This window comes from Lissotriton helveticus, chromosome 10 (genome assembly GCF_964261635.1).
Source record: "Lissotriton helveticus chromosome 10, aLisHel1.1, whole genome shotgun sequence".
NCBI classification, from domain to species: domain Eukaryota; kingdom Metazoa; phylum Chordata; class Amphibia; order Caudata; family Salamandridae; genus Lissotriton; species Lissotriton helveticus.
Window position 1 is genome coordinate 297,758,446 of NC_136071.1, and position 15,070 is coordinate 297,773,515.

Sequence of the window (15,070 nt, forward strand, 5' to 3'; positions counted from 1 at the left end):
TTAACATGCCCTCTAGAGTTTAGCCTAAAGACTGCACGTGTCCATGCTACTAGGATAGCTGGTCTATCAGGTTGACTTACAACCAAACATCAATAAGGGTTGTTTGGACTGATACATAGTGTTCACTAGAATAGTGAGCACTGCATATCAGGCCAACTTCTCACAATTACTAACTACAGTGGTGATGCCTGTTTCCAGGGAAGGGCTCTCTCCAGCAATTCTCTGCCCACTTCCAGGCGACCGCACACCACATCTCTACCAGAACAAGGACCATCCTAATATCCACCCTAATACTTGAAAGAACCTGGGTGTAGCGTCCTCCCCAGCCCAGGAGCATATGAATGAAGGAACGTCTTTACTGTTCAGCATACAACCACACTCTGCTCTCTGATTACATCATAACCATTCATAACCACACCTTAACACCTCCCAGCAAGTTACGCACTTCCTTTATTGAGTCTGCCCAGAACACAGGGGTCCTAGAACACATAGTCTTGCGACACTTCATCGGGAAGAATATTTATACGTCAAAAACAATAGTCCATCAGAAAAAGCTAAGCAGCAAAAAATCATGAAACATTGCGGTATACTTAATAAAATGCACTTATCATCATGCATACAATTAATAAGTTCAAACTAGAAGGGTTCCCATTGAACTTTAATCTCAACCGACCACCACTGTTGGTGATACTAAAAAATGACTTAAGAGACATTACTAGGTTAGGTGACTACAATCATTTCTTCAACAATCATTTCTTCAATTTATCTCATATACCAGTTTCTTTAGTGGCAGAGTAGTGCTCAAAGATGGGACACTGCTGCCTTTATGGAGGATTCCATGTGTGTGTGTATATTTTATCACTTGTTATTATTTCCTTATTTTCTCCTTGGCTTTATTATCCTGTCTGCTGTTGGAACTGCTGTGATCATTGCGGATTGCTTTGCATTCGGGGACTTATTAAAGTAAGTTTGTTTGCATGAGATTTCTGTGTTTCCGGGTATAGTTATCTGTAAAAGGTTATGGTGGCCATTAGTTTTAATATTCACTTGTATGTGTGTTGCACATGTATCTAATTCAATTTACACTTGCCAGACTATGGTCTCCGTGTTGTCCATTTTTTGGTAGTGCTGGCATTCTGCTTCTTGACCTTGCTTGATTTCTTTTTGTAGAAGAGCGTTGTAGTGTTTTCAGAATTTTCTTTGCAATCTGTTGCTGTACAGATTAGAAATGTTGCATTTTTTTATTATTGCGTAGTGAATAGTTTGGAATTTGAATAGTGTATGAACATTTTGAATAATTGTTTTTGATTTCATTTGTTTTCGATTAGTAACTATTGTTACATGTGCTGCTTTACCGTCCTGCATTGTTATTTTGAGCGCATTGCTATGGTTGTTTACGTTTTGACTAAAGTTACGTTTGCTACAGTATCCAATGCTGATACAAATTGCATTTCTTCACATCCTCGTGGTATTTTAACTGAATGATTTACTTTGTGATCCCTGAATTGGGTGGCAAAAGTATTTGTCATAAATAGCAGAACTAATTTAAATTGACAGATTATCTGATTCACAAGTGTTTGTATGTAGAAACAATTTAAATTCTGTTTTTTAAACGTTGCGCATGTATATTCGCATTTTGCCAATAAGTATCATGTAGACCACTGAATGTTTGGCCCTGTGATCACATTTAGATAATCAGCCTAGTTTTGTGGTCATTTTTGGGAAAAATGTCACTGGAAACAGTAGTTGTATTTTTCTAAGTTGTCTGTCTTCTACTTTTGGCTTTTTAAAACGTTCATGCTTGCCTTGTGACTTGGCATTGCTGTTCGTGTTTGTCAGAAGTAGTGCCTTCTTCATCCCTTCATTTACAGCCACTCAGCAGCGACCGGGGTGGCTAGCAGGTGGTGAGGCGGGCGAGTCGTGTGGGGGTAGCAGGTGATCACGCATAATTAAAAAAAAAAAAATTAACCTACCTCCCCTCTGAGTCTTGCGTCTCCCCTCCTGCTCTTCTCCGGAAGCACAGCCAGGCCCCACTGACCAATCACAGTGCTGCAATACAGCGTTGTGAGCGTCCAAATTAGACCCTCAACTAGGGAATGGGAGCCTGGGTTTGTTCTCCATGCAGGCTGTAATGCAGCCTTCATGGAGAAGGGGAAAGTGCTCATGACTGGTTTGTGCGGCCCGAGAGGGCTGACCAAACAGTCATTGTGCACTTGAGTGAGCAAACCACTCCGCCCCTACCCTGGTCCGTAAGCAGAGCAGCCCGCCCACCCGCAAAGGAACCATAACATGATAATAACGGAAGTTATTATCATGATATGTTTCCTCTTCTCGCACTGTTTGAAAGCAGTGGGGCAACGCTCCTCCGCCATAGAGGAGGAGCCGCCACTGTCTATATCAGTATAAGATATGTTGATAGTAATTGAGTGAGGAAGATCTTTCAATTGGAAACAATAGGCAACGGTGTTGTGTGTTTGTAAAAATATACTACTTAGAACCTGGGTTAAGAGGTACTAAAGGTTTTATGCCAAAATGGTAAAAATATGCCTGAAGAAACAATGGCAATTTAAAGGCCACTTTCAGTGTAGATGCATTGCCTCAACAAAGGTGACCAGAGGCCACTGTGGCCCCAGAAATGAAAGTAAGGAAAAGTTACTGGCAGAAAGCTGCTCTACTTCATAGAGGCTGGGAAGTCAGGTGCTGAGTCACTAAACATCTATGTTTGCACACTTCAGTGCTTGGTGCTCTTCTTGGGGACTCCAGTTACAGCTCTGAATGGGGCATGGGTGTCTCTGCCTCAGTGTCCCCGTTAGAGCCAGGAGTCCCAAAAGTTTATTAATACTTAGAAAGTCACTCTTGGGGTCTCTACTACAGCCCTGAGGTCCTTGGAGCAGACCTCTAGTCTTCAGATCTCTCACCAGCCAGGACCACCCCATGGTCGAGTTCCAAGTAGGCAGCTGGGCCTTCTTCGGAGCAAAGATTTTTTTGGCTTTTGTATCCCTGTAGCAGCAACAGCTAGCCAAGCACTTGACCCTTAGACAAGTTGCTTACAACAACCATATCTTCCTGCTGCCAGAGCCAAGGCCTTTTCTTCCATTAGGAGGGTGGGCAGCTGGCCAGCAAGGATGCATTGCATGCCTTGGGAACAGGGCTGAGCAGCGAACAAGTTCTAAACCTATTTACTCTCAGGCATTACAAAGTACACTTTCTTAAAGTTACTTATCCACTAAAGACATTAAACATCTACTTTCACCTTTGAATTACATGTTTGAAATTAAGAGAAAAATAACTGTGAATAATTTATTCACATTATTCCCCTTCAGAGATATTTTATTCAATGTTAGGCATCTTTCTGGAAAATACAGTTTTAACTACACTGAGGAAAATTGAATTTTGCCTTGTCATGTGTGCCTACGTGTTCCCCATCCTATGTTATATGTGCATGATCGATATGCATATATCCCCTTATGATCGATTAAAGACGCAATTATAGTTGTGTCCAACGTTAGTATGTCAGTTATCCGGTCCCCGTGAAAGCAACGTGAATTAGGCTTCTAGGCCTATGTTGCCAACGTTTTACATTATGCCCGTTAGACTTATCGAATTGTCCCCGTTTCTAGGCCTCAAAGGGCCTGAACACCAGATTCAAGCTCCAGTCTCCTGAAACCACTCCGAGGAGCGATGCAGCCCCTCCCGCATCCCTGACCCTTCGCTTACTTCTTGCCGCGCAGCGCGGTGCCCGGCCTGGCTCTGCCTGCCTGTCTGCCAAGAATATGTTATGCATACAGTTATCAGTTCAGCTCTCCGTCTTCACATTCCTAAGCTAACGAACCGCATAAACATCTTCAGCTATAGTCTAGTATTTCTGTCTCCATGCAAGTGAATTACTGAATTAGTATCCATAGAAGATTCATAGCACACGCAATACACGGAGAATATATGCATGCACCAGCCTTAGTGTCAAGTAGCCTTTGCTCTGATGACTTTTAGATTCTATCAACATGTACTCCAAACACAAGATACCAGATATGATATAGGTACATGTCGTCCTGACATCTTAGACTTTAGTCTCCTCTTCTAGTGCAGAAGTCAGAGCCCCCAGCTCTCCCTAGTTACACGTCATGGCCCGTTTGCGCGCACCAGTAGGTTAAAGGTTCCAGCTGCCCAGGTAGCCCCCTCCATGTATCCACCCATTTATGACACTTCTGTGACGTTCTCATCACATGTCTACGTACACGCCTTCTTTGTACGCCCATTTGTTCTTATCTTACGTTTGTCACTTGTTACGCCTACTGTATTCAATGCAATTGTACTGTTTTACTATATATATCATGTACTGTTAATGAAACGTGGCAGCTGCCATTCCATGCCATTCTATTTCAGGCTGTTCCGATCCTGTCCCTTCCCTTATGCCTGATTAAAGCCTGTTCGACTCAGATACCCCGGATCCTGCCTCTTATTTATTGAGCTATCTGTTTTATTTTATGCATAGAAAAATAGTACCTGTAATTAATTATTTATTTACCACATAATGGCGCCCGAATAGGGACGAGCCCCTTCCCCACGCGCCGGCGATGTAACGCAGGCCCCCTGACCCTTCTACAGCCGTGACGGAACTCTACCGTGCACGTGCAGATATTTCTGCTTCATCAAGTCTCCCTCAGGCCCACGGAGGAGACGGAGACTGCGGTCCGGCATCCAGACGAGGCGGTGAGGAATGCGGTTCGTCCCGACCAGAGCCCAAGCCGAGAGAGCAAGGTCCGAGGTATCCGGAGGCCCACCTGTTTCCGAAGCCCGAAGTTCGAAGCGCATGCGTAGTAACCAGACGTCGTAGCAGTCCAGTCCAGTCCGAGGCCTTCAAGTTTTGCTTCCCGGTGAGTACCGTTGCTGGGGGAGTATCTAGACGGGGTCATTAGTTTGTCTCCGGTCCGATGGGTTTGGGTACACAGATCCAGTCCGACGTGTCCATCTAGGTGGATACGGTATGACGTGTCTCTTTATGAGACCGGTATGTTCTGTACTGTTTTAGCAGTGCATCCAGTAATTCTAGTAAGTCCGTTTCTCGAGAAATTCAAGTGTTATGTTTTTCAGTGTATTAGGTAGTATTCTGTTCGAACTGTTATTAATGTATTTCTATGTCGTGGTATGAGTGATTTGTTTGCCATTTCATTACTGTGATTATTGTGTATTGTGTTTAATTCAAGTACGACTCAAATATGTCTCTGTTTTCAAAGTTATGTCAGATAAAAACCAGAAAAGGGTTACTCGAAGAAGCAGTTCCTGTCCCTCCTAGGGACAGTCCTGGACACTTTATGTATCACAAGCATGGCTTAGATGCCATATTATATCTAGACTTATGGGTGGATTATACAAAGAATCTTGAAGAGAAATATAGATGGCCTGTATCAGGTACATGGGATGCCGAGTGCATCATGAGAGTAGAAGAAGCATTATGGAAAAAGAAAGCCAGACAGTCCCAGAAAGATGCCATAGAGTTATGGCGCAAAGAATCTCATAGAAGAACCGAAAAAGAATTTAGAAAAGCAGAATTAAGTAGAGAATCCTCAGAAAAAGCCCAAGAAAGGGAACTTCTAGAAGAAGGTGAACGAGTTAGAGCAGAACAATCAGACAGACAGAGAAATGCCCTAATTAAAGGTATGTATCCTCTTCTCGCCGAGGGTTTGCCGAAGGCGACCCCGGAAGCACCCCATAATTTACCGCCACCATTAGTCCCGACTAAACTGCGTCATAAACCGACTGCAGCTGAAATTTTTCTTTCTTCCTATTTAGACGACACTGTCCCAGAATATGCTAATACAGATCCTACTCCGCCAGTCCAAGTACAAGTCCAGCCTCCTGTTAATGTAATTCCTGTGCCTCCAGTCGTTGGTCCTGTCCATGCGCCAGTCCCCCAGGATCAACCCACATTACGTACTCCTACTGTACCAGTCACTTTACCAGCACGTACAGTATTAACAGACGATTCCAGTTCAGGAGGAGCAGGGGGAGGTACTCCTATCACCCCGCCTCAAACAAGGCGACGGACGCTCAGAGATGTAGCGTTACAGCGTACGCCAAAACTGGCTACGTATGACGCCCTCCGAAAGTATCTTACAGAGTGCGGACCTGATTGTAGATATGATCCAGTGCCAGGAGAAGATAGCATGCTAATATATTCCATACGTTTACGTCGAGTTGCAAGCTTCTTGGTTACCATATCGAATATGGAACAACATCTAGACAGAATATACCATTTTATTCAAACAGGGGAGAATCCAGAAAGTATTCACGAAGCTATGGCACACAGGAAAGTCGAGATTCAAGGCATGATTTTGCAATTTCTGATAAATTGTTTAATAAGAGAACAAGATTATCCTGATAAAAACAAAGAAGATATGAAAGTCCTGACAAGATGGAGTGACAATATATCAGAAGGAAAACACAGAACACAAAACTGTATAGAATCCATGTACAAAAAGATCCGTAAAGAAATAATAAGTATACACAAGAAGGAGGAAGAAAAGAGAGTAGCCGAGAAAGAGGATGACTCTTCAAGTGAAGAGGTAGACAGCGAGAATCCCGCCAGAATAGCGTATGTAGGTAGAACTAGATTTTCCGACAGACACACACGCCTAGATTACAAGAACGTTTTTCCTCCTCCCGTACCAGAACAGTGTTCTCTTGAACAAATATTCCAGGCTACAGATAAAATTCTGAAACTACGAATAGGTTATAGTGAACTTAGTACCATGCATGAACAAGAACTAGCCCGATCAGCAGTCCGATGGGTTAGTGATTCTACCACGTTTCCAGACGAAATAGTGGCCCAAACGTTTCTGAAGCTGCCCCCAGCCGAGCAGCGACTGGTGGGTATGTATATGATCCAGCACCTCATTACACTGTATGAGGATCAGCATTCTGATCCAGGTCCTTTACATGATGTACTGAACGAGTTACTCCTAAACCGATGGAAAGGTCTAGGTACCGATTTAATTAGCGTCATTTTAGAACAGCGCCACAAATACAGAACGTTCCTGACTCCGCATTTTGTTCCTGTTTCACCTCCGTTCTACATAGACAGACAGAATCCGTTACGAGAAGTACATCCTGTTAAGGGAGCGGGGGGTAATCTCGAACGAGTATTTGTTTACACCCCTATAACGAAAATAGAACTTCTAGAAATGAAAAAGTTAATACCCTGTCACGATAAAGATCCAGCAGGGTTCCATCGAGAATTAAAGGACATGCTCCGTATGGGAGAATATACGTATCCTGATATCATTAAAATGTTAAAGGTCCTGTTGCCTGCGGGCATATATGAAAAACTCAAAGAAAAAGAATGGGAGGTGGGAGAGAAAAAGATAGATTGGACCGCGTTAGAGACCGAAGATAATGCACGAGTCCCAGGTACTGGTCTTGGGGATAAAGCCAAAGAGTTGCCCGAACTGTTAATACAGGTCTTGCCAAGATTACTAGCCACGAAAAAGGAAGATTGGGATGTCATCTCAGCCTGTAAACAGAAACAAGATGAAGACACTAGTGATTTTTATTCTAGATTTGAGAAATGTTTCATTATAAATAGCGGCCTGAAAACAAGTAGTGAATCGTATCCACATCTTTTTGTTACCAAACTAGTTGAAAATTCTTTACCGCAAGTTAAAAATAGAGTATTGAAAGTCGAAAGTACCTGGCAAGCTAATACTCCATCACAAATGCTCCAGATGCTACAGTATCACCAGAACAGAATCAGGGAAGAGCAAGAACACGAAAGAAGACGTATGAAAGACACGAAAATGAAAGTACTGGTTGCACAGTCTGTTCCACAAGACAGTCAGAAGAGGGGTCCGAGTCAAACTAGTCATTCTACAGCTCCCGTTAAGGGGACATGCAATTACTGTAAACAGCCAGGTCATTATATAAACGAATGTGCAGTTCTGAAACACAACATAGCTACAGGTAAGACGAAAGAGAGACCACGTCCTCCTAGACAAGAACATGTTCCGCAGAATTCCCAGCCACCGCAGAACGCACAACAGACAGTTACAGTACCGCAGCCTATAGCTGCCACACAACACGTAACACAGCAGATGTACCAGTACGCACAGTCAGATTATCCAGAATATCAGCAGTATTCATGAAACAGCCTAGAGAGGGAGGTTGGCTTGCCTCTCATCGAGGCTCCTGTAGATCAAGAGGGTCCCTATGTACACAGTCAAGTATTAGGGAAAGACAGAAAGTTTCTGATTGATACAGGGGCAAGTAGGACTACCATCAGTCATGACGAGGTTCCAGGGGCTCCACTCTCAGGCTCTAGAAATGTTTCCCTTGGATTTTCAGGAAAGCCTATTGTTAATGAAATATCGAAACCAGTATCCCTAGAAGTTGGTCCATTGTCCCGAACTACAGACTTGTTACTTACGAAATCATGTCCAGAAAATTTACTAGGTATTAAGACATTGAAAGAGTTAGGTGCAGTCATATGCTGTTCCCCAGAAGGAGTGAGATTGTTTTTACGTGATTTTAAAGGTCATTATGTATTGCGTGATTTTGATCCAAGATTATTGAATGTACCTCAGCATTTATGGGCGCAAGGTCCAACTGATGTAGGTTGTATGCACATTACACCCTATCGTGTCACTCTGAAACAAGGTGTTGTATTACCACTAATCCGACAGTACAAATTGCCACCTGAGGCTGTAGCAGCCTTATCCAAAATTATTGACGAGCTCCTTGCTCAAGGAGTGGTTGTAGAAACTGACTCCAATGTATGTAATTCTCCTATCATTCCGATTCTTAAACGTACTGATCCCAATGCACCTTCAGTTTATCGATTAGTGATCGACCTTCGAGAACTTAATAAATGTATCATACCCCAGTACCCAGTGGTTCCAGATATTTCTTCCCTATTGACTGCCATTGATTCCGAAGCTACGTTCTTTACTGTTATTGATCTCAAGAACGCATTCTTTAGTGTCCCCATTCATCCAGACAGCCAATTCCTTTTCGGTTTCTGTTTAAATGGAAGAAGCTATAAATTCACACGAGCTCCTCAAGGTTTCACAGAAAGTCCTAGCATTTACAGTCAAGCACTTAAAAGACAACTAGACAGTATTCACATGCCAACTGACACTGCCCTGCTCCAGTATGTCGATGATCTATTGATCACAGCCCGTTCTGAACGTGACTGCGAACATGCGTTGCTTACAGTCTTGTATTTCCTGGCAGAGATGGGGCACAAGGTGTCCCTTTCGAAACTGCAATTTTGTGTCCAGCAAGTGGTGTACCTTGGACACTTACTGTCCAAGAGGGGTAGGCAGTTGACACCAGACCGTATCCAGTTAATAGCACATCTTCCACAGCCCAAGACTCAGAAGGAGGTACGAGCTTTTATCGGCCTCACTTCTTACTGCAGACAATGGATTCCTCAGTACGCATATCTAGCCAAGCCACTGATACAGTTAACGACACAGGAGGCAGCCACATTGACTGTCCTCCCCTGGACCCAAGAACATACACTTGTTTTCAATGAGTTAAAGAAAGCTTTATGCCAAGCACCTGTTCTAGCGACACCAAACTACAGTAAGCCTTTTACACTTTTTGTCACTGAACGTGATGGTACAGCATTATCTGTTCTTACACAAGATCAAGCAGGACAACACAAGCCTTGTGCTTATTTTTCTAGCACATTAGATCCGGTGGCCCAGGCTCTGCCTGCGTGCCTCAAGTCAGTTGCAGCCACAGCTCTAGCTATCAGACAAAGTGATTCCATAGTGTTAGGACACTCCCTGACAGTACAAGTTCCACATTCTGTGGAAGTTCTTTTGAACCGAACACAGACTCAGCACTTGACAATTGCACGTTTAACAGGTTATGAACTGACACTGTTTCAGCCACACATAGAAATCAGACGCTGCAACATTTTAAATCCCGCTACACTGTTACCCTCAGTTACTTCAAATCCTGCCACACATGACTGTGTGGAAGTTGTTAACACCATGACAAAGCCAAGACAAGACTTGACAGACATTGCATTACCTGATCCCGACCTGACACTTTATGTGGATGGTTCATGTATGAGGACAAGTACAGGAGAATTAGTAGCCGCGTATGCAGTGACTACTGAAACTGACGTTATAGAAACACATCGTATTGATACCCTGTCTGCTCAAGCAGCAGAGCTCGTCGCTCTGACCCAAGCCTGCATACGAGCCAAGAACCTGAAAGTAAACATATACACAGATTCACGTTATGCATTCGGAGTCGTACACGACTTTGGAATCCTCTGGCAAGAGAGAGGTTTCATGACTTCTCATGGAACCAAGATTCAGCATGGCCCCCTCATTCAAGCTCTGTTAGATGCAATACATTTACCGACAGCTATCGCTATCATGAAGTGCAAGGCACATACGAAAGTCACTGACACCATTTCTCAAGGTAACGACCTGGCAGATCGAACAGCCAAGCTTACAGCTCAGACTCCAGACATTCCAGTTAACACGACGCAGTTCAGACGACTTGTATGACAGTTAAGGACCCTACACAAGACGTACTAGATATACAGTCACATGCTACCCCAGACGAAATCAAGAAATGGTCTGAACAAGGAGGGGTCCAGACAGATCAAGGATGGTTGACGAAGGGAAAAGCCACATGGTTTCTCCCCGACTCTATGGTTCAAGTTATTGTTAATACCGCACATAGTCCAGCACATTTAGGAGAAAAAGCCATGATAGACAGTATCCAGAATATCTGGTTTAACAAGCATTTACGAGCAGCAGCCAAACAGAAAGTACGTACCTGCATGATATGTTGTCAGTTCAATCCAGGTAAAGGTGTTCCGGTGGAACAAGGTGGATTCCATCCTCCTGACCACCCTTTTGAAGTCCTCCAGATGGATTATATTCAGATGGATCGATGCCGAGGTTTCAAGTATGTCCTCGTAGTTGTATGCGCTTTGTCCAGATGGACAGAAGCATATCCAGTCCCAGATTACACTGCCGCGACCACTGCCAGGCAGTTGGTTCGTGAATTTTTCCCTCGCTATGGATTACCGAGGGTCGTGTATTCAGATAACGGCCAGCCATTCTCATCCGAACTCATGAAACAAGTATCCCTACTGTTAGGGTACCAGTGGAAGTTCCACTGTGTACGACATCCTGAAGCAGCTGGTCTCGTAGAGAGACATAATCAGACCCTGAAAATCCGCATTGCAAAGGTATGCGCAGAGAAAGGTGTAGATTGGATGGTAGCACTGCCAGTCGCCCTTTTTTACATGAGAATGGTTGCTCACTCCCGTTCAGGTCTGTCCCCTTACGAGGTAGTTTTCGGTCGTCCCCCGAACATGTGGGGTACACCTAGACCACGTACAATTACTGATGTTGACAGTAATATGCTGACAGATTACCTGGCTTCCTTGATGTCTGCACTACTCTCTTGTCGTTCACAGGTCGCCGCTGCTTTTCCAGACAACACTCAAGTGAAACCGCACGAGGTCATACCAGGCGACCTCGTTCTGATTAGGAACTTTGATCGTTCAAATCCGCTGGAGCCCCGCTGGAAAGAACCAAAGCTCGTTCTGATGACAACAAGGACTGCGATCAAGGTGGAGGGCCGCAAAGGCTGGTTGCATTCCAGTCACGTTAAACGATTCCATGGACTCCGTCCAAAGACTTTTTTCAAGGACTGCCCAGATACTGACTCTAAACTTCCCCTGTTAGAGAAAACTCCGCAGCAGGAGTATAAAGAAAAATTAAGGTCTAGTAAGTCAGCCAGTTTAATTGTCTAAGTCCCTTTCGGGTGAAACGGTTAGACAGGTTCCTGACATGTATGAGATAGACCCCCATAGTGAGAGAGTTAGTCGAAGCTCTAAGAGAACACGTTATCGAAAGAATCTTCGAAGTCGATGCATTGTTACTCTATTAATTATGTTATTCCTGAATCTTATGGTTACCTGCATAAGTTATGCCTTACATCTATGTTTTCCTCCTACTGTTTCACATGTACATTTTTCCTCTAATGTTACAGTAGAGCACACATTTAGTGAACTGCCTCCTCACGAGTTATCCTATCGTCTTGCCATGCGCAACAATACTTTTATCCGAATGTTACACTATTCACACCAGACTAGCAATGCCACTAATTGTTGGGTGTGTGGTCGACTCCCCCCTTTCCAGACACCGAAGGGAGTTCTGCCACTCTTTCCCTATCCGTTTTCACACAATGGTTCGTGTGGAGCATGGTCCACGTTAACGTCATCCTCAAACGATATGTCCCTTCTGAATAGAACATGTTTCCCAGACAAGGAAGGACTTTCCCATAGAACAGGGTTAGATCTAGAAAATGAAGTATATGATCTAGGTAATTATTCCTCAAATTTCATGGTTTTGAATGTTCAGTCCGAGACTACTCCAGATTTGCCTGCTATTACAGTCCTACCAGTGAAAGGTGAATTATGTGTCAGAAAGAATGGTTCAGTACATCTAGGACACAGTGATTGTACTACTGTGGTCGAGTATAGTGACAGTGGGAAATCTATTTTCAAAGCCTCACGTCATTCGTATTTTGTGTGTGGTCAGACCGCATATGTTCGTCTGCCTCTCGATTGGGATGGAACATGTTACATTGCCTTCCTACTGCCACCAGTTTTTCTAGCCCCATCCGATTATCACAGAAACACACATCTAGTACACATCAGACATAGAAGGGAGACTGAGTCCCCAATTGTCGATCAAACTGAAACTGCCTTAGAACAGTATCAAGACTTCAATAAAGGTTTCTTTTTTTTCATAGGTCCTGTCCAGAATAGTAAGCTAATACGTAGGCTAACCAGAACCCTTGAAGCAGTAGTGAATGAGACTACTTCCGCTCTAGGTAACTTAACCGAAGAACAATCTGCTATGAGATTTGTCGTGCTCCAAAATCGTCTCGTCCTTGACGTCATACTGGCCGATAGGGGCGGAGCTTGTAGAGTCATCGGATCTAGTTGCTGCATTTTCATTCCTAATAATGCACCGTCTGTTTATTCAGCTATAACTAGACTTCACAAGATAGCCCATCAGTTACACCAGAATCCAGGCACCTGGACATGGTCCGGTTGGCTCTGGAGTATAATATCTGCCTGGGGATGGAAAGTATTGTCATTCCTGGGTATAGTAGTAATGATCATATTCAGTTGTTGCCTATGTTTACAATGTGGCCCTGCGATTTGCGGCTTGTACGCTACCTCTTGTATTCCTAGTCCTAAGTCCCGTTCCAAGACAATCCGAGACGAGCAAATGATGCTCTATGAACAGATAGATGGTATCATGACTATTGATGTTTCCTGAAGGAAACGTAGGGCACAAGGAGGGAATGAGGAAAATTGAATTTTGCCTTGTCATGTGTGCCTACGTGTTCCCCATCCTATGTTATATGTGCATGATCGATATGCATATATCCCCTTATGATCGATTAAAGACGCAATTATAGTTGTGTCCAACGTTAGTATGTCAGTTATCCGGTCCCCGTGAAAGCAACGTGAATTAGGCTTCTAGGCCTATGTTGCCAACGTTTTACATTATGCCCGTTAGACTTATCGAATTGTCCCCGTTTCTAGGCCTCAAAGGGCCTGAACACCAGATTCAAGCTCCAGTCTCCTGAAACCACTCCGAGGAGCGATGCAGCCCCTCCCGCATCCCTGACCCTTCGCTTACTTCTTGCCGCGCAGCGCGGTGCCCGGCCTGGCTCTGCCTGCCTGTCTGCCAAGAATATGGCATGCCTACAGTTATCAGTTCAGCTCTCCGTCTTCACATTCCTAAGCTAACGAACCGCATAAACATCTTCAGCTATAGTCTAGTCTTTCTGTCTCCATGCAAGTGAATTACTGAATTAGTATCCATAGAAGATTCATAGCACACGCAATACACGGAGAATATATGCATGCACCAGCCTTAGTGTCAAGTAGCCTTTGCTCTGATGACTTTTAGATTCTATCAACATGTACTCCAAACACAAGATACCAGATATGATATAGGTACATGTCGTCCTGACATCTTAGACTTTAGTCTCCTCTTCTAGTGCAGAAGTCAGAGCCCCCAGCTCTCCCTAGTTACACGTCATGGCCCGTTTGCGCGCACCAGTAGGTTAAAGGTTCCAGCTGCCCAGGTAGCCCCCTCCATGTATCCACCCATTTATGACACTTCTGTGACGTTCTCATCACATGTCTACGTACACGCCTTCTTTGTACGCCCATTTGTTCTTATCTTACGTTTGTCACTTGTTACGCCTACTGTATTCAATGCAATTGTACTGTTTTACTATATATATCATGTACTGTTAATGAAACGTGGCAGCTGCCATTCCATGCCATTCTATTTCAGGCTGTTCCGATCCTGTCCCTTCCCTTATGCCTGATTAAAGCCTGTTCGACTCAGATACCCCGGTCCTGCCTCTTATTTATTGAGCTATCTGTTTTATTTTATGCATAGAAAAATAGTACCGGTAATTAATTATTTATTTACCACAACACTGTGACAACAGCTTTTCGGTAATTGTTGTTTGAGGGGCATATTATTCCCATTGTGTAATGTGCCACATTTTTATCTGTTAAGCATCCTGCTCTATGGCCTAACGCACTCTACGCTGGGATCAACAAGTCTCTGCTCCACAAACTCCAAACCATACAGAACACCGCAGCCAGACTCATCCTCGACATCCCTCGACATGAGCACATCACCCAGCACCTGCGTAACCTCCACTGGCTCCCCGTTGAGAAAAGAGTAACTTTCAAGATGCTCACCCACGCCTACAAATGCCTCTACAACACCGGACCCCAATACCGCAACGACAGGATCTCCTTCCATGTGTTGGCCACTATTGTCTCGAGGTTGGACTACGGTAACGCCTTATACATTGGGCTCCCACAGAAACTGGCTAACAGACTGCAAGTGGTGCTGAATGATGCAGCCAGGCGGATCTAGGAGGTCTCATGCCACTCCTCTGTTGCGTAAGCTGCACTGGCTCCCTATTAGGCCAAGAGCAAAGTTCAAGAGCCTCTGTTTCGCCCACAAAGCGATCTATGGCCAAGCCCAGC

At 44.1% G+C, this 15,070-nt stretch overlaps 1 protein-coding gene across 1 annotated transcript in view; it reads left to right on the forward strand.

The window, feature by feature from the left end:
- The window catches only part of LOC144783757 (D-serine dehydratase-like), a 667,234-nt gene that overhangs the window by 58,159 nt on the left and 594,005 nt on the right, over nucleotides 1-15,070 (forward strand). The window lies entirely within an intron of this gene.